This window comes from Myxocyprinus asiaticus, chromosome 33 (assembly GCF_019703515.2).
Source record: "Myxocyprinus asiaticus isolate MX2 ecotype Aquarium Trade chromosome 33, UBuf_Myxa_2, whole genome shotgun sequence".
NCBI classification, from domain to species: domain Eukaryota; kingdom Metazoa; phylum Chordata; class Actinopteri; order Cypriniformes; family Catostomidae; genus Myxocyprinus; species Myxocyprinus asiaticus.
Genome location: NC_059376.1, coordinates 16001900 through 16015065, shown reverse-complemented (window position 1 = coordinate 16015065; position 13166 = coordinate 16001900). Strand labels below are relative to the sequence as shown.

Below are 13166 nucleotides of genomic sequence, written 5' to 3'. Positions count from 1 at the left end.
CTACGCCCGCACTTGCGTCGGCGGGCGCCCCCCCCCCGAGGGGGAGAGCGGCGGGGCATTGGAGTAAGGGAAGGTGTCGCCTCCCACACCCGGGGAACTGGTCTCAGGGGCTGAGCTCCTCCTCGTCTGTGTGGGGCAGGAACGGGACCTGGAGAGATAGCAGACGAGAGAGAGAGAGGGGAGGGGGAAGAAACAGAGGGAGGAGAGAAAATGTAGGAGGGATCTTCCGCCCTCGGGATCGCCGCCATGTGGTCCTCCGCAAGTCAGATAGCTTCCTCCAACGACGCCGGGCGGTGGCACTGGACCCACTCCACCGTCCCTTTTGGCAGTTTAACTGTGAACTGTTCCAGTACCACCTGGTCGATAATTCCCTGGACGTCACGATCCCACGCTAGAAGCCATCTTCGGCAGGCGTCACAGAGCCGCTGGGCAAAGGCAAACGGGTGGTCGGAGCTTTCCAACTTCAAGCTCCGGAAGAGTTGACGACTTTCTCCGGAGTGCGACCAACCCGTTGCAAGATGGCTTTTTTTTAGATCTCCGTAGGCCAGGAGGCTCGACGCTGGCAGTTGTTGAGCCACGAGCTGGGCTTCCCCGGACAATAGTGGGATCAATCGGGCTGCCCATTGGCCGAGCGGCCAGCCCCAGATCTCGGCGGTCCGCTCAAACAAATCCAGGAAGGCCTCGGGGTCGTCCGCCGCCCCCATTTTCTGTAATGCTGGCGTGGGTGTGTCCGGGGTCGCGGCTGAGGATGCCCCCTGGCTGAGGAGGCTCCGGATCGCCTGCCGGTCCTCGGCTTGACCATGCATGAGCTCGACAAACCGGCGGTCTTGATCTTGTCGGAGCTCAAGCAGCGTTTGTTGGTGGTTCTGATGTAGGCTGGCGAGGGCTTGAAGGATCTCCGCCAACTGGGAGGACTCTACGGGATGACCTCCATCCATCTTCGACCCAAACTTCAATCCCGGGTTTCGGCACCAGTGTAAAAGATGACGCGAGAAGCAGTTTTCCCTCTTCAGGTGAGGCTTTATTTCTCCTCTTCCTCGACACCACTTTACAGTTTACCTTTATGCACTCACTAAACACTAACACACACTGCTTCCACAAATAAACTCTCACTATTAGAAAATCCTTGCTCGGCTCTGTCGTATCCAGTCTCTCTCCCCACTGAGTGTTGTGTCGCTCTATTTATGCCGCTCTCCCCGTGCTCACTGAAATTAGAGACAGATGTTAGACATAATTTAGCTCAGGTGTAAGCGCCCTTACCGCTTTCTCTCTCTGGAGAGATGCTTGACCACGCCCCCGCTGCCACACCAGACATTATAATAGGATATGTAATAAAAGTATATTTAATAAATAGTATATTTGCCTTGTGTAAATAATAATATATAAGAACTGTATCTAAAATAAATGAAGGGTGATACATACTAATACAACAGGCTGGAAAAATAAACATTTATTCATTTTAATATCCTGTATATATATTTTGAATGTGTTGAATCTTGACACCGGGCGACGCACCCTAAAAACGGCACCGTTAGTTCGGTTTCATGCTGAAGAGCCGCTTAAAACAGTTCGTCTCGATTACTGTCGTAACCTCCGTTCCCTGATGGAGGGAACGAGAAGTTGTGTCAATGTAGTGACACTAGGGGTCGCTCTTGAGAGCCCCGATCACCACAGATCTTTGAGAAAAGGCCAATGAGAATTGGCAAGTGGAATTTGCATGCCACTCCCCCGGACATATGGGTATAAAAGGGAGCTGGAATGCAGGATTCATTCAGGTTTTGTGCTGAGGAGCCGAGACACGGTCCCGGCCATTTCAGCGGTACAGCATTGTGGCAAGAGGGACACAACGTCTCGTTCCCTCCATCAGGAAACAGAGGTTACGACAGTAACCGAGACATTCCCCTTCTGTCACTCACTCCACGTCGTGTCGATGTAGTGACACTAGGAGTCCCTATAGAAAAACACCACAACAGCTGATCCGTGTTGCGTGAACTGCCGATGCAGGTGCAAGCAAGCTGCTGCGTGCGTAATAGCAGGTGCATCAGACTGCACGTAACCTCCCCCAACGCCCCAAAAGATGTCATGTAGTTCCCCACATCCCTGAGGGGGGGAAGCGACGTAACTAGCATGGGAGCAGATCTCCACAGAGTACAACCTCCTGATCCACCTGAGGGACCTCCGTGTACCTGTGGACTGCCCCGCCGTCGAGGGTAGTGAGAGCGGACGAACCCAGAAGTCTGTTTTGGGCAGCAAAAGGTGCCCTCCACGACCTCGTGAGTTCGTCATGCACCTCAGGGAAGAAAGGAACCGGGGGGGCGTGGCCGTGAGCGGCGCCCCGAACCCAGGATCCAATCATCAAGCCGCGAGCACTCAGGGGAGGCTGGAGGATTCCAGTCCAACAAGATACTCGCGGTGGCCCAGGCAAGTATGGCGGTCAGCTCTGCGTCGGCCTCAGACTGGGCGGGCAGACCCGAAGGTGGCATTCCAGTCGAGTTCTCGGCATCCGACATCGCCATTGCGCTCTCCAATGCAGCAATCGAAGACTCATCCTGCTCGTGGGCCCCGAAAGAGACGTCAAGCCGGCCATGAGGCGGGCTGGTCTCATTTCAGAACCTGACGGGAGCAAACGAGCGTGCTGGGAAACGGGAGGTCCGTGGGGAATTACTCGGCGAGACCGCGCCCATTGAACTCCCCAAATCGCCTCCAGCGCCAGCCGGGCCGGCCACACACCCGTGGGTAGAAGGCACAACGCGGGGGGTGGCTAGAGTGGCTTTCCCTTGGAAAAAGGAAAGCCGCGACTGCAACGTTGCCATGGTCATATCCTCGCAATGAGAACATGAACCATCCACAAACGCTGCCACAGTGTGATCGCTGCCCAGACACGTGAGGCAGCACCCGTGGCCGTCGGAGGCGGAGAGATAACGACCGCATCCAGGAATCACACAAAGATGGAAAGGCATCTTTAAAAAGACGTTCAACGTCATTGTGTGTGCTCTAATAGAGAAAATATACTCTTTAGCAGGAATATACACTCTTTTAGCACTGTCGAAGTGCCCAGGGGCGAAATCTGCACTCGTCGTGCAGAAGGAGAGAAAGCCGCTGGAAATGCGCCGTATATCCAACAGCATATGCTTCTTAAGAGGTGAATGGAACAGCAGTAATATTCAGAAGAAAAAAATCTGAATGAATCCTGCATTCCAGCTCACTTTCATAGCCGTATGTCCAGGGGAGTGGCATGCAAATTCCACTCGCCAATTCTCATTGGCCTTTTCTCAAAGAGGTGATAGGGGCTCTCAAAAGCGACCCCTAGTGTCAGTACATCGACACAACATCGAGTGAGTGACAGAAGGGGAACTGATGTTTATTTAGCTATTTATTTTATTTGAATTTATTCTTTATTTTAACGGTCAGCCATTGACTGATACTAAACAGTACTGATGTTTATTTAGCTATTTATTAGATTTTTATTTATTCTTTATTTTCTCAGTGTTCATTTCCAGAATTTGTTGACAATGTATAATAATAATGTCAAATGTTCTTTGATAAAAATATTTGTTTAAGAAAGCAGCCTTCTGAGTACCTTTGCATAGTCATATCGGTGCACAATCCACATAGAAAACGTCTGTTTTCAGTCCAGCTCTAAAATTAACTATATCGGTCACCATATCGGTAATCTGTGAATTTTCCCTCTCTAAAATCGGTATCTGTATCGGTCTCAAAAATCCCATATCGGTCGGGCTCTAATATATATATATGTATATGTATATACACCAGAAAACTTTCTGGTGGACATTTTGTGGTACTGTTTAGATGGCTGTGTTAATTATTTTGACAGTATTGAAGCTAGTTTAAAGAACTGTATCTAAACTTTTGGACTAATGAAATTCCTCAGTAGTGTTTGTTAAATTAGAATTCTAGGCAATTCAGTAAATTCCTCTTTGCTATTCATATTCCAGTTTAGTAGTGGGTTATGGCTAATATAATTATTATTCCAACTCATCAATAGAAAGTGAGCCAGATCTTAAACTAGAGGTTGAACTGATGGTATATTTTGCCGATTCAAGTAACTAAGGTGGTGGAAAAGGCGATCAATTGGCCGATAGTTTTTAAAACTGATTAATAGAGTCTTAAAAAACTTTCTTAGTCTTTTGCTTTATTAATTGCGTTTTTTTTTTTGTTTTTTTTTTTACACGTTAAACAAAAAATAGTAATCACAGAAATTAATGTGTTAAATTTCCCAGCGCTAATTTATGCCTCATATAGATATGAGGCACATAAAGATACACAAATTTCATGATGCGATATAGAAGCCTGACGATACAATACAATATGATTATTAAAAAAGAAAAACAGCAGCCACAAAATTGTTTTGCTTAAACTTACACAAGAGTTCATCATAAATGCATTTAAAATCTTAAAAGGCACAACAGTGTCTGACATTGGCAACAAAAAGCAGAGCTCAATAATAAAATAATATAATCATCAGCACTATTTAGTTTGATTGTAAAAAGAAAAACTCACAATTTTTATGTTTTTCTTGAGAAAAATGTGTTTGTCTTAGGGGTGTAACAGTTCACGATTCGGTTTGGTTCACGATACTGAGCTCACTGTTCAGTTTATGATTCTTTAAACTAATCCTGAATCAAAAAAATTATTACTTTTGTTATATTTAAAGACATATGCAAAGCATTTATAATGTAGCACTGTTATTAAAAGTGCTATGTGATCCATCAGAGATGTACTGGGATTCAAAATCAGTCTAGAACAGGGCAATGGTGACACCGAATGGAAATATTAGCTAATAATGAGCTTTTCTGAAAATATGGAATGATGTTAGATGCATATGCTGCTTACACACAGTCACTGATTACATACATTGAAACTATTTTAAATTAAAGCTGTATATAATATTGTCACTGATTACATCTAAATATTATTTTCAAAAATACTTATTTAATGGAAGTGCATGCTTGTCCAGTTAAATAATATCTCTACTTAAAACCCTACTGAAATGTACTGTTGAAATAAAATCAGACATGACATTTGACATAGCATTATTAAACATATTCAGCTTTATCTATAGTAGACTAATATGGCACTATCATTAAATCTCTGTAAACTTTAATTTTCTCTCGTGCAGTCAGAGCAGATCACTCAGTGAAGCATCCTAATTTGTCAAAAATCTTAATTAAGTGTCAAACTTTAGGACAACCTCACTGTCGTCCTAACTGAAAACTTATTTGAAAGCCAACTGTTACAGTCACATTACAATACTATGAAACATAACTACAGAACTGTCTGAGTATAGTGCTACATTTATTAGCGATACAAAATGCAGAAAAGTGATGTTTGATGGTGGAAACACTTTTGGAAGACCCTGATGATGTGCTATGCTTTGATGACAAAACAATCAAAATAATTACATACTCCCACGAAATATGATAATGCAGTTATCAACATTTTTATTTCTGCAGCCTTGAAATTAAAAGCGTGTCAATTTTGTTTCTCCATTTTCATCTATCTAATGTTTAATTCACAGCAGCCGTTTGCCAACAATCATGCCACGCTCCAAATCACTTAGATCACTTTTTTCCCAATTCTGATGGTTGATGTGAACATTAACTGAAGCTCCTCACCTGTATCTGCATGATTTTATGCACTGCATTGCTGCCAAACGATTGGCTGATTAGATAATCGCATGGATGATTGTTGGTGCCAGACGGGCTGGTTTGAGTATTTCTGTAACTGCTGATCTCCTGGGATTTTCACACACAACAATCTCTAGAATTTACTCCGAATGGTGCAAAAAACAAAAAATATCCAGTGAGGGGCAGTTCTGTGGACGGAAACGCCTTGTTGATGAGAGAGGTCAACAGAGAATGGCTAGACTGGTTCGAACTGACAAAGTCTACGGTAACTCAGATAACTGCTCTGTGTAATTGTGGTGAAAAGAATATCATCGCAGAATGCTATTTTGAGATGCGGGTTGGCACTGTTTTGGCGGCACGAGGAGGACTGACACAATATTGGGCAGGTGGTTTTAATGTTATGGCTGATCAGTGTGTGTGTGTCTATATATATATATATATATATATATATATTTACTGTATATATATACTGTATATATACACAAGATTGATGGGGCACGTTTCCAAAAAGTCGCATTTTTCTTTTCATGCCCTCACTTCAATTTAGAACACTTGATTTATCTTATCAAAATAACATTTGCATTGAAGTGAGGATAAAAATATGGATGATATTGTCTAAGATAACCTGTGATAACTTGGTTCCTCAGAATAAGACCACTGTTATATTGCAGAACCTAGCTGTTCTAACAGTAGAATCCCCTAGTGCCGGCCACAGAGGAACACAAAGGATAAAAAGAAAAGATTTTTGCCAACAGGCAATTGTTCCAAAAGGCAACGATTAATCAGTAAAACCAATATATCAATGGAACTCTATCTTAAACCCTGCCCCACATGCCATGATAATGTTCCTCTTGTCCTGGTCACCCTGTTCCAACTCTGCTGCCACACCTTCCCTCTAGTAACCTAACTCAATCTGTGCCCTAACATTTAAATAGCCTTTTATAGTCCCAAAAAACATCGGAGTGTTTTTTACTCTGGAGGCATAACAAGCTTTGGTGTGTTTGTGTGTTGTTTATGTGATGATCCAAAACACACAATATCCTTATTGTTTACTCTGTGGTCTGTTGTCCTGTGACTCGTTATGTGTGTTTTATCCAGAGTGAAGCAGGCTCTGATGACGTCATGCCCCCCAGATAAGGCCAGTGCAACGGAACTGGTGATGCCTGTGGTCAGAGGTCGTTTTGGCAGACTGCTGGCCTTCACTGAAACTTTCATCTCTCCCACCCTAATCCAGTCCGATCATAATTCTGAAATTTTCATTCTTGGGAAATTTGTCAGTTCCTTTTAAGTAGGGATGTCCCGATACCATTTATTTTTTTATTTTTTTTGGGGGGGGGGGGGGACAAGTACGAGTACTGATACTTCATTTTTGGTACTCGCCAATACCAAGTCTAATGCCTGTTTTTTTTTTGTTTTTTTTGTCTAAACTCCATATCAACAGTTTATTTAAATTTTATCATAAAAAAGGTGTTTAAATAAATGAATGTATTAAAATTTTAATCAAATGAAAATATAACAATTAATTTTCAGCTTAATATTATATTATTTTTTATCAAATTAAGTGGTTATATACAGAAACTCTCAGCACAATCCAAAACACAACATTGGAGTTATATTTGTCAAATAGTGCTACATAACAGAGCATCACAGATGTTAGATACTGCTTAAGTAAAATACAATTACAGCTGATCTATTATTAGTAGTAGTAGTAGTAGTAGTAGTAGTAGTAGTAGTAGTAGTAGTAGTAGTATTACAATCATACTTCTTACATACTTTTTTTCCTATAAATGTTTTTATTTTAGCGGAGCTTTTATTTTGAAGTGTTTCTGTGTTGTTTTGACCAAGGAGCTCTGACTTCAGCAGCTTCCCACTCTGGAAAAGCCGGTTGTTATGTGATTCAAAATTATTATTAAACCGCAAAAGGCTGCTATTTAATTAAATAAGTATGTACTCTGTATGTGCCTTGCACTACAACGTGAATTTGCACTCTGTTTAATGTCATCTGCTACAAACAGAGCAGCGTGCAATGCTCATGACGTTGTTTTCCCTGTATGAACCTTGAAGGAGCTTTAAAAGGTACGAGCATCACAACACTGTCTCCACACATTCACAAGCGCTCACATTTGAATTACATGCAAACTATATATTTATCTCATTAAATCGCAACTTTTGCTGCTAAATAATCTCACTAGGACATAATGGGATTTACATCCGATGGTATCTGTTTTTGGTATCGGAGCATTTTTACAAGGAAGAGTAACAGTACATGAGTGCGGTATCGGACCCGATACCAGTATCAGTATCGGGACATCCCTACTTTTAAGATCAAAAACGTCTCAACTGCTTTTCCATTTATCTGGGTAGTTGACGAACAACATGGACATAAACTTTGAAGATTTTAACTTGTAAATATTCATTTCCAGTCAAATGTTTGGACTCTTGACAGAATTTGTTTCTCATGATCTTATAAATCCTTTGTTGCTTTTTAGAAAAATCTCAATTTCATTATTTTAACAATTAATTTACAAAATTAAAGGGGGTTGCGTGGGTTGCTTGATTTTAAAGGTGTATTAAGTTCCAGTGTAAGGAAAGAAAACATGTTGGGTTCGGCGATATTTGTGGTCGACAATCGTTGCAGAATTTACAGTATATAAAAACACTAGACAAGTACATTTCTGCAACAGTTTTTTTCCCCCAGCTTTTGTTTTTGCAATGCTCTTTCCTATTTCCGTCTCATTAAATAACACATCTCATTCAAAAACAAAAATGAATATCATTTATAAATTACCAAACCCAGATCCTGTTTCTCAAACTGAATAAAATGGAAAAAAGTATTAATAAAGAATGAGTAGGTGTGTCTAAACTTCCTCTAGTTGTGTATGTGGGTGATTGATATGACATGTAAAGAAGTGACAGCAGTGTCCTGCAGTTTGACATCCTATACTTCTATATAAAGCTATTTGTATTGATTATTTATTATTATGCATGTGATTTTTAAGACTTTAATTGATACACTGCATGAAATACAGTGTTTTCAATTTTAAAAGTAAACTTTATAAGTAAAATGCAAAAAAGCTAAAAGGGGAAGCTTGTAATTTCACCTTGTAATAGCACCTTAAATATACAATTTCCCATATCAATTTTACCTAAATCTATGTTGAAAAGTTCCTTTCTGTTCCTTTCAGCTACCCTTGTATAACAGAAAGTGTATATTTTAGGAGTCTTAACTGGTTCCCTAACATTACTTTTTAAAGTAATTTCTTATTCACCTTCAACTTTTTTCTCTCTCAGTCCACTAAAAAAATACAAGTATTCCATGTATTCTCTCAATAAATATAAAATTTTATGAAAACTCCATATATAATAATTACACAAGGATTAGGAAATGTTGTCTAAAAAAGTTTTATATGAAGTGTGGCATGTTACACTGCAGGACACTGCCCATCTACAAATAGATATTATAAACTGGTTTCTCACCAAACTTCCTTTCCTTCTCTGTCTCTCAGGCTGGTGAGCTGGGTGTTGCTGAAGTTCTTGAGTTTAATGTTCTGTAGTGTGCAGGTTAACCTCAACCAGCTGGCAGCTTTACACCGTGCCAGAAGACTGGTAACACAAACACAAAACATAATCATTCTCTATACCACCTTCCTCATTCCTTCAACACTTTCTATCACATCAATTTTTCACCCTGTAGGCATCACATTATCTATGCATTCATTGCCTTCATTCTTCATACATGTTATTTGCCTTTGCTGCCTTTCTTCTTTTACCACTGTTTCCCTTGATCTTACTTTTTTCACAATTGCAGTGCTTTTCTGACACAAACTCAATTATTCTCGATTTTGCTCTATAATGTTGTGAATTAAACACAGGAAGCTGAATGCATGAAGGCTGCTCTCTATTTCAGAATGGTCTTTTCGTCTCTCTCTCTCTCTCTCTCTCTCTCTCTCTCTCTCTCTCTCTCATCCCTTTCTTTCATCTATCCTGTTTACACATTTATTTTTATTGCAGTCAGATTTTTCACCCCAGGCTTTTGGTCACACATAACCCTTTATATGGCTATTAAAGCACACTCTGATAAGCTTTTTGTGCCATTTGGGTTGTGTGTGATTCATCCATTTAGTGCAAGTGGAATCATTATACAAAACATCAGAGAACAGATTTACAGATGGTATAAGTACATTTAATCTGCTGTCTGATTTTAAAACCATGTTATGCATCACTCCTGAAAATATTGAGCTCACCTGCAGTTCAGAAACTTGCCGCCCACCTGAACCACAGCTGAACACATTGTACACCGATGGAATCCTGGACCATGCAATCTAAATAATGTGGAAGAAGTTCACGTACACCACAAAAAACAATCCTATTCTTGATTAGTATCTTTGCCTTTGTCTCCAGTAAAAACACCCTTAAAACAAAATAAATGTAACTGAGAAGCTAAATTGGATATTAAGTCATTCTCTTTTTTTCAAAGAATGCATCTTGAATAGTGGTGAACCACATACAGTATGAGCTAGGATGTTTATTTAGCCAAAATGTGGTCATTTTGAGATTACAGTATCTGCTTTAGCTGTTAACTGTACCCGCTTGTGCAGGTATGGAAATCTAATGACAGATTTATCAATGGATAATGGACAATTCTGTTTTCAGGTATTTTCATTGGTTTAAATTCAGCAACTTTGTGGACGTCTGATTTGCTGTTATTAAATTGTATGAATAGCTTTATATTGGCCATCAGCCACCTTGCTCTCTTGATATTGGTATTGCCATCAGCCAAAAAACAATATAGGTTGACTACTAATCTTTAACATTAGAGTATTTTGTCTTGTTCTATTTACAGATATTTATTTATTATTTCACTTTTAAGCACAAACCTCACAGCATTTACTATTTTATTTTGTATTTTTTGCAGAATAGACTCAGGAGTGCAAGTATACATAATTTACAATCAGTTTTTTGGGTCGAATATTTTTTCAGAGTCACAATGGAAAATATTGTTTTTACCATAATGTGGCTGCTGACACAGCTGTGCTGCTGGGTCTGAATGTAATTTAATCGATCTCAGAAGTTCAGGGATATTAGCACAGTTTGTACAAATGGTCTAGAAACACACTGTAGTGTAGGAGCCATACTCTGAAGTAAAAAAAAAAAAAACAGTTCATTTATGGGTTAATTTTGGTTAATAATTTTCAAGTGTGCACTTAACACTGAACTGTATTTCTCCCTGCACTGAAGTGTCCTCTAATTTCATGCGTGTGTGTTGCAGAAAGCTCCACTGGTGTACGTGTGTGTTCGTCAAAGCGGCATTGATTACGCTTTGATTTGTCTTACTCTGTTCTGCCACAACTTGAGAGTTCCCTAAACTCTCTATCCAGCCCAGGTCCGACTAACCTGGCTAAGGTTAATATACGTACACTTTAAACTCCAAAATAGCACACTCTATAGCCCCTGCAGATGCATAGTTTGATTAGAAACCTTTTTTGGGTTGTTACTGTATAGGGTTGGAAGATAATATCGAAAATCAGGCTATATTTGCAATGATTTTACTGGAAATATGAAATTTTGCAATATTGAGTTTTTTTATTTTGCCATTAGTGTCCTAAAGAGTGTGTTCCTAGACTTTCAAGGCCCTCTCCTCATCTTATGACTCGTGAGTATGTGAGTGTAAAGACTCCGAGAGTCTCACATTTTAGGTGCACTCAGCGATTTATTTATTTATTTATTTATTTTTGCTAATTGCTAAACAACAGAAAGAATAGTATTTTTGAAAAATACATTTTACATGATGTACACTCACATGAGATGAAAACTCTAGTCATGTCAATCTTTGAGAATCCTGGATAATCCCGCTATTGGACACTTTAAATTCATTGTAGCTGACTGCGAATAGCGCATTTCTAAAATGGCACTGGTAACTAAGACTTTATGTTCTTGCGTGATGCAGCATCTACGCCACTAGGTCAGCACTACATAAGCGAAAATATTACTGATTGCACCTTTAATCCGTTCAAACAGTCCATTTCGGTGTTTTAGTAAAAATAAATGTCTGTTTATATTGCTGTTGTAAATAAAATAATTCATGTCTTGACTATATTTTCCCCTTTATTTTACATCTTGCATTAAACATTTTGAATCTAATTGGTTAAAATGGCTGTTTGGTTGAAATGATGATTCCTCTGATTGGAGGAAAACACCCTTTTAAATAGTGAGATATGTATCAAAAGCCTTCAAAAAAAAAAGTGAGATATTTATTTAGCTATATCACCCAGCCCTATTATTGAATACCCCCACAGTTACAGTTCATGTCCCAGTTCACGCTCTACCAGTTTATTTTAACGTTGTAACTATGTGTATGTCAACCATACTGGTAAAGTTAAAAAGAGCGATGTTGCTCATTAATTTGCTCAGACAGTTTCCCCATTTAGGTCATGGAAGACTTGGATTCACCTTCAATGCAAGGGGAAGTTTGTGCTTTTTTACAAGGTTATAACAATAATTACTTAATAGCTGTTTGTACATATCTGTGACAGTAATTGTTAATGTATTTATGATATGCATCAAGCTCATGGTTTGATTATGTATGATCATTTGCCACTGGAAACAGAACGCACATGAATATAAATGTAATCATAATGTAGATTTTTTTTTTTTTTTTTTTTTCTGTTAAGGTACACTCAATATTTTTCCTAGTTAAAAAGGGTTTACACACAGAAATGATAGTATATTTTAAAATGAGATGAAGACCAGTCACATCAGTGGCCTAAAAACAGCTGTATTATTCTACTTGGAACAGGGTTGCCTCAGTGGGACTGACATATTAAGATCACATGATGTGCCAAATATCACTCGCTTTATCTCAGTTAACCCTGATAAAAGACACTTTTCAATTAATTAAATATAACTGACTATTAAACACAAGACCACTGTAGTTTTGGCCAGCAAAACATAAAAAAATATTAAGTGCAACTTTAATGTTTATATTTTATTTTCTAGTATTTTTTTTTTTTTTTTTTTTTTTTTTTTGAAGAATGCAAATGAAAAATGTCATTTCACCATTTATTTAAATGGAACATACAGTATTTATCACTTGGAAAATGAATTGGAAATTTTTGTCGCTCTTTTAAAATAAGAGTTTGATATACTGTAACATTATACAATGTTCACAATGCAAAGCTCCTTCCCCACTCCAAAAAGATCATTTATGGAATACAAAAATGGGTCATTCAAAAATAGTCACAGTATTGATATCAGAACCATTGACATATGACAGTCCTCGTTTACACGTCAACGTATTCAGATAGACATTCATAAGAAGTCATTTAAATGAACAAGTCTTAAACATACAGTAGCAAAAACAGCCTGTTAAAGGCCAAGTTCACAAAACAATGTAAACTCTGTGCTCATTTACTCACCCTCATGTCGTTCCAAAAGGAGATGGAAAAAAGGGGTGCAAATGAAAGTGAATTGTGAAGGCTGTTGTTCGCTAACTTTCTACATAACATCTCCTTTTGTGTT

At 39.1% G+C, this 13166-nt stretch overlaps 1 pseudogene; it reads left to right on the top strand.

Moving 5' to 3' along the window:
* LOC127424593 (glycerol-3-phosphate acyltransferase 2, mitochondrial-like) overlaps positions 1-13166 on the top strand; it is a 50131-nt pseudogene that overhangs the window by 14823 nt on the left and 22142 nt on the right.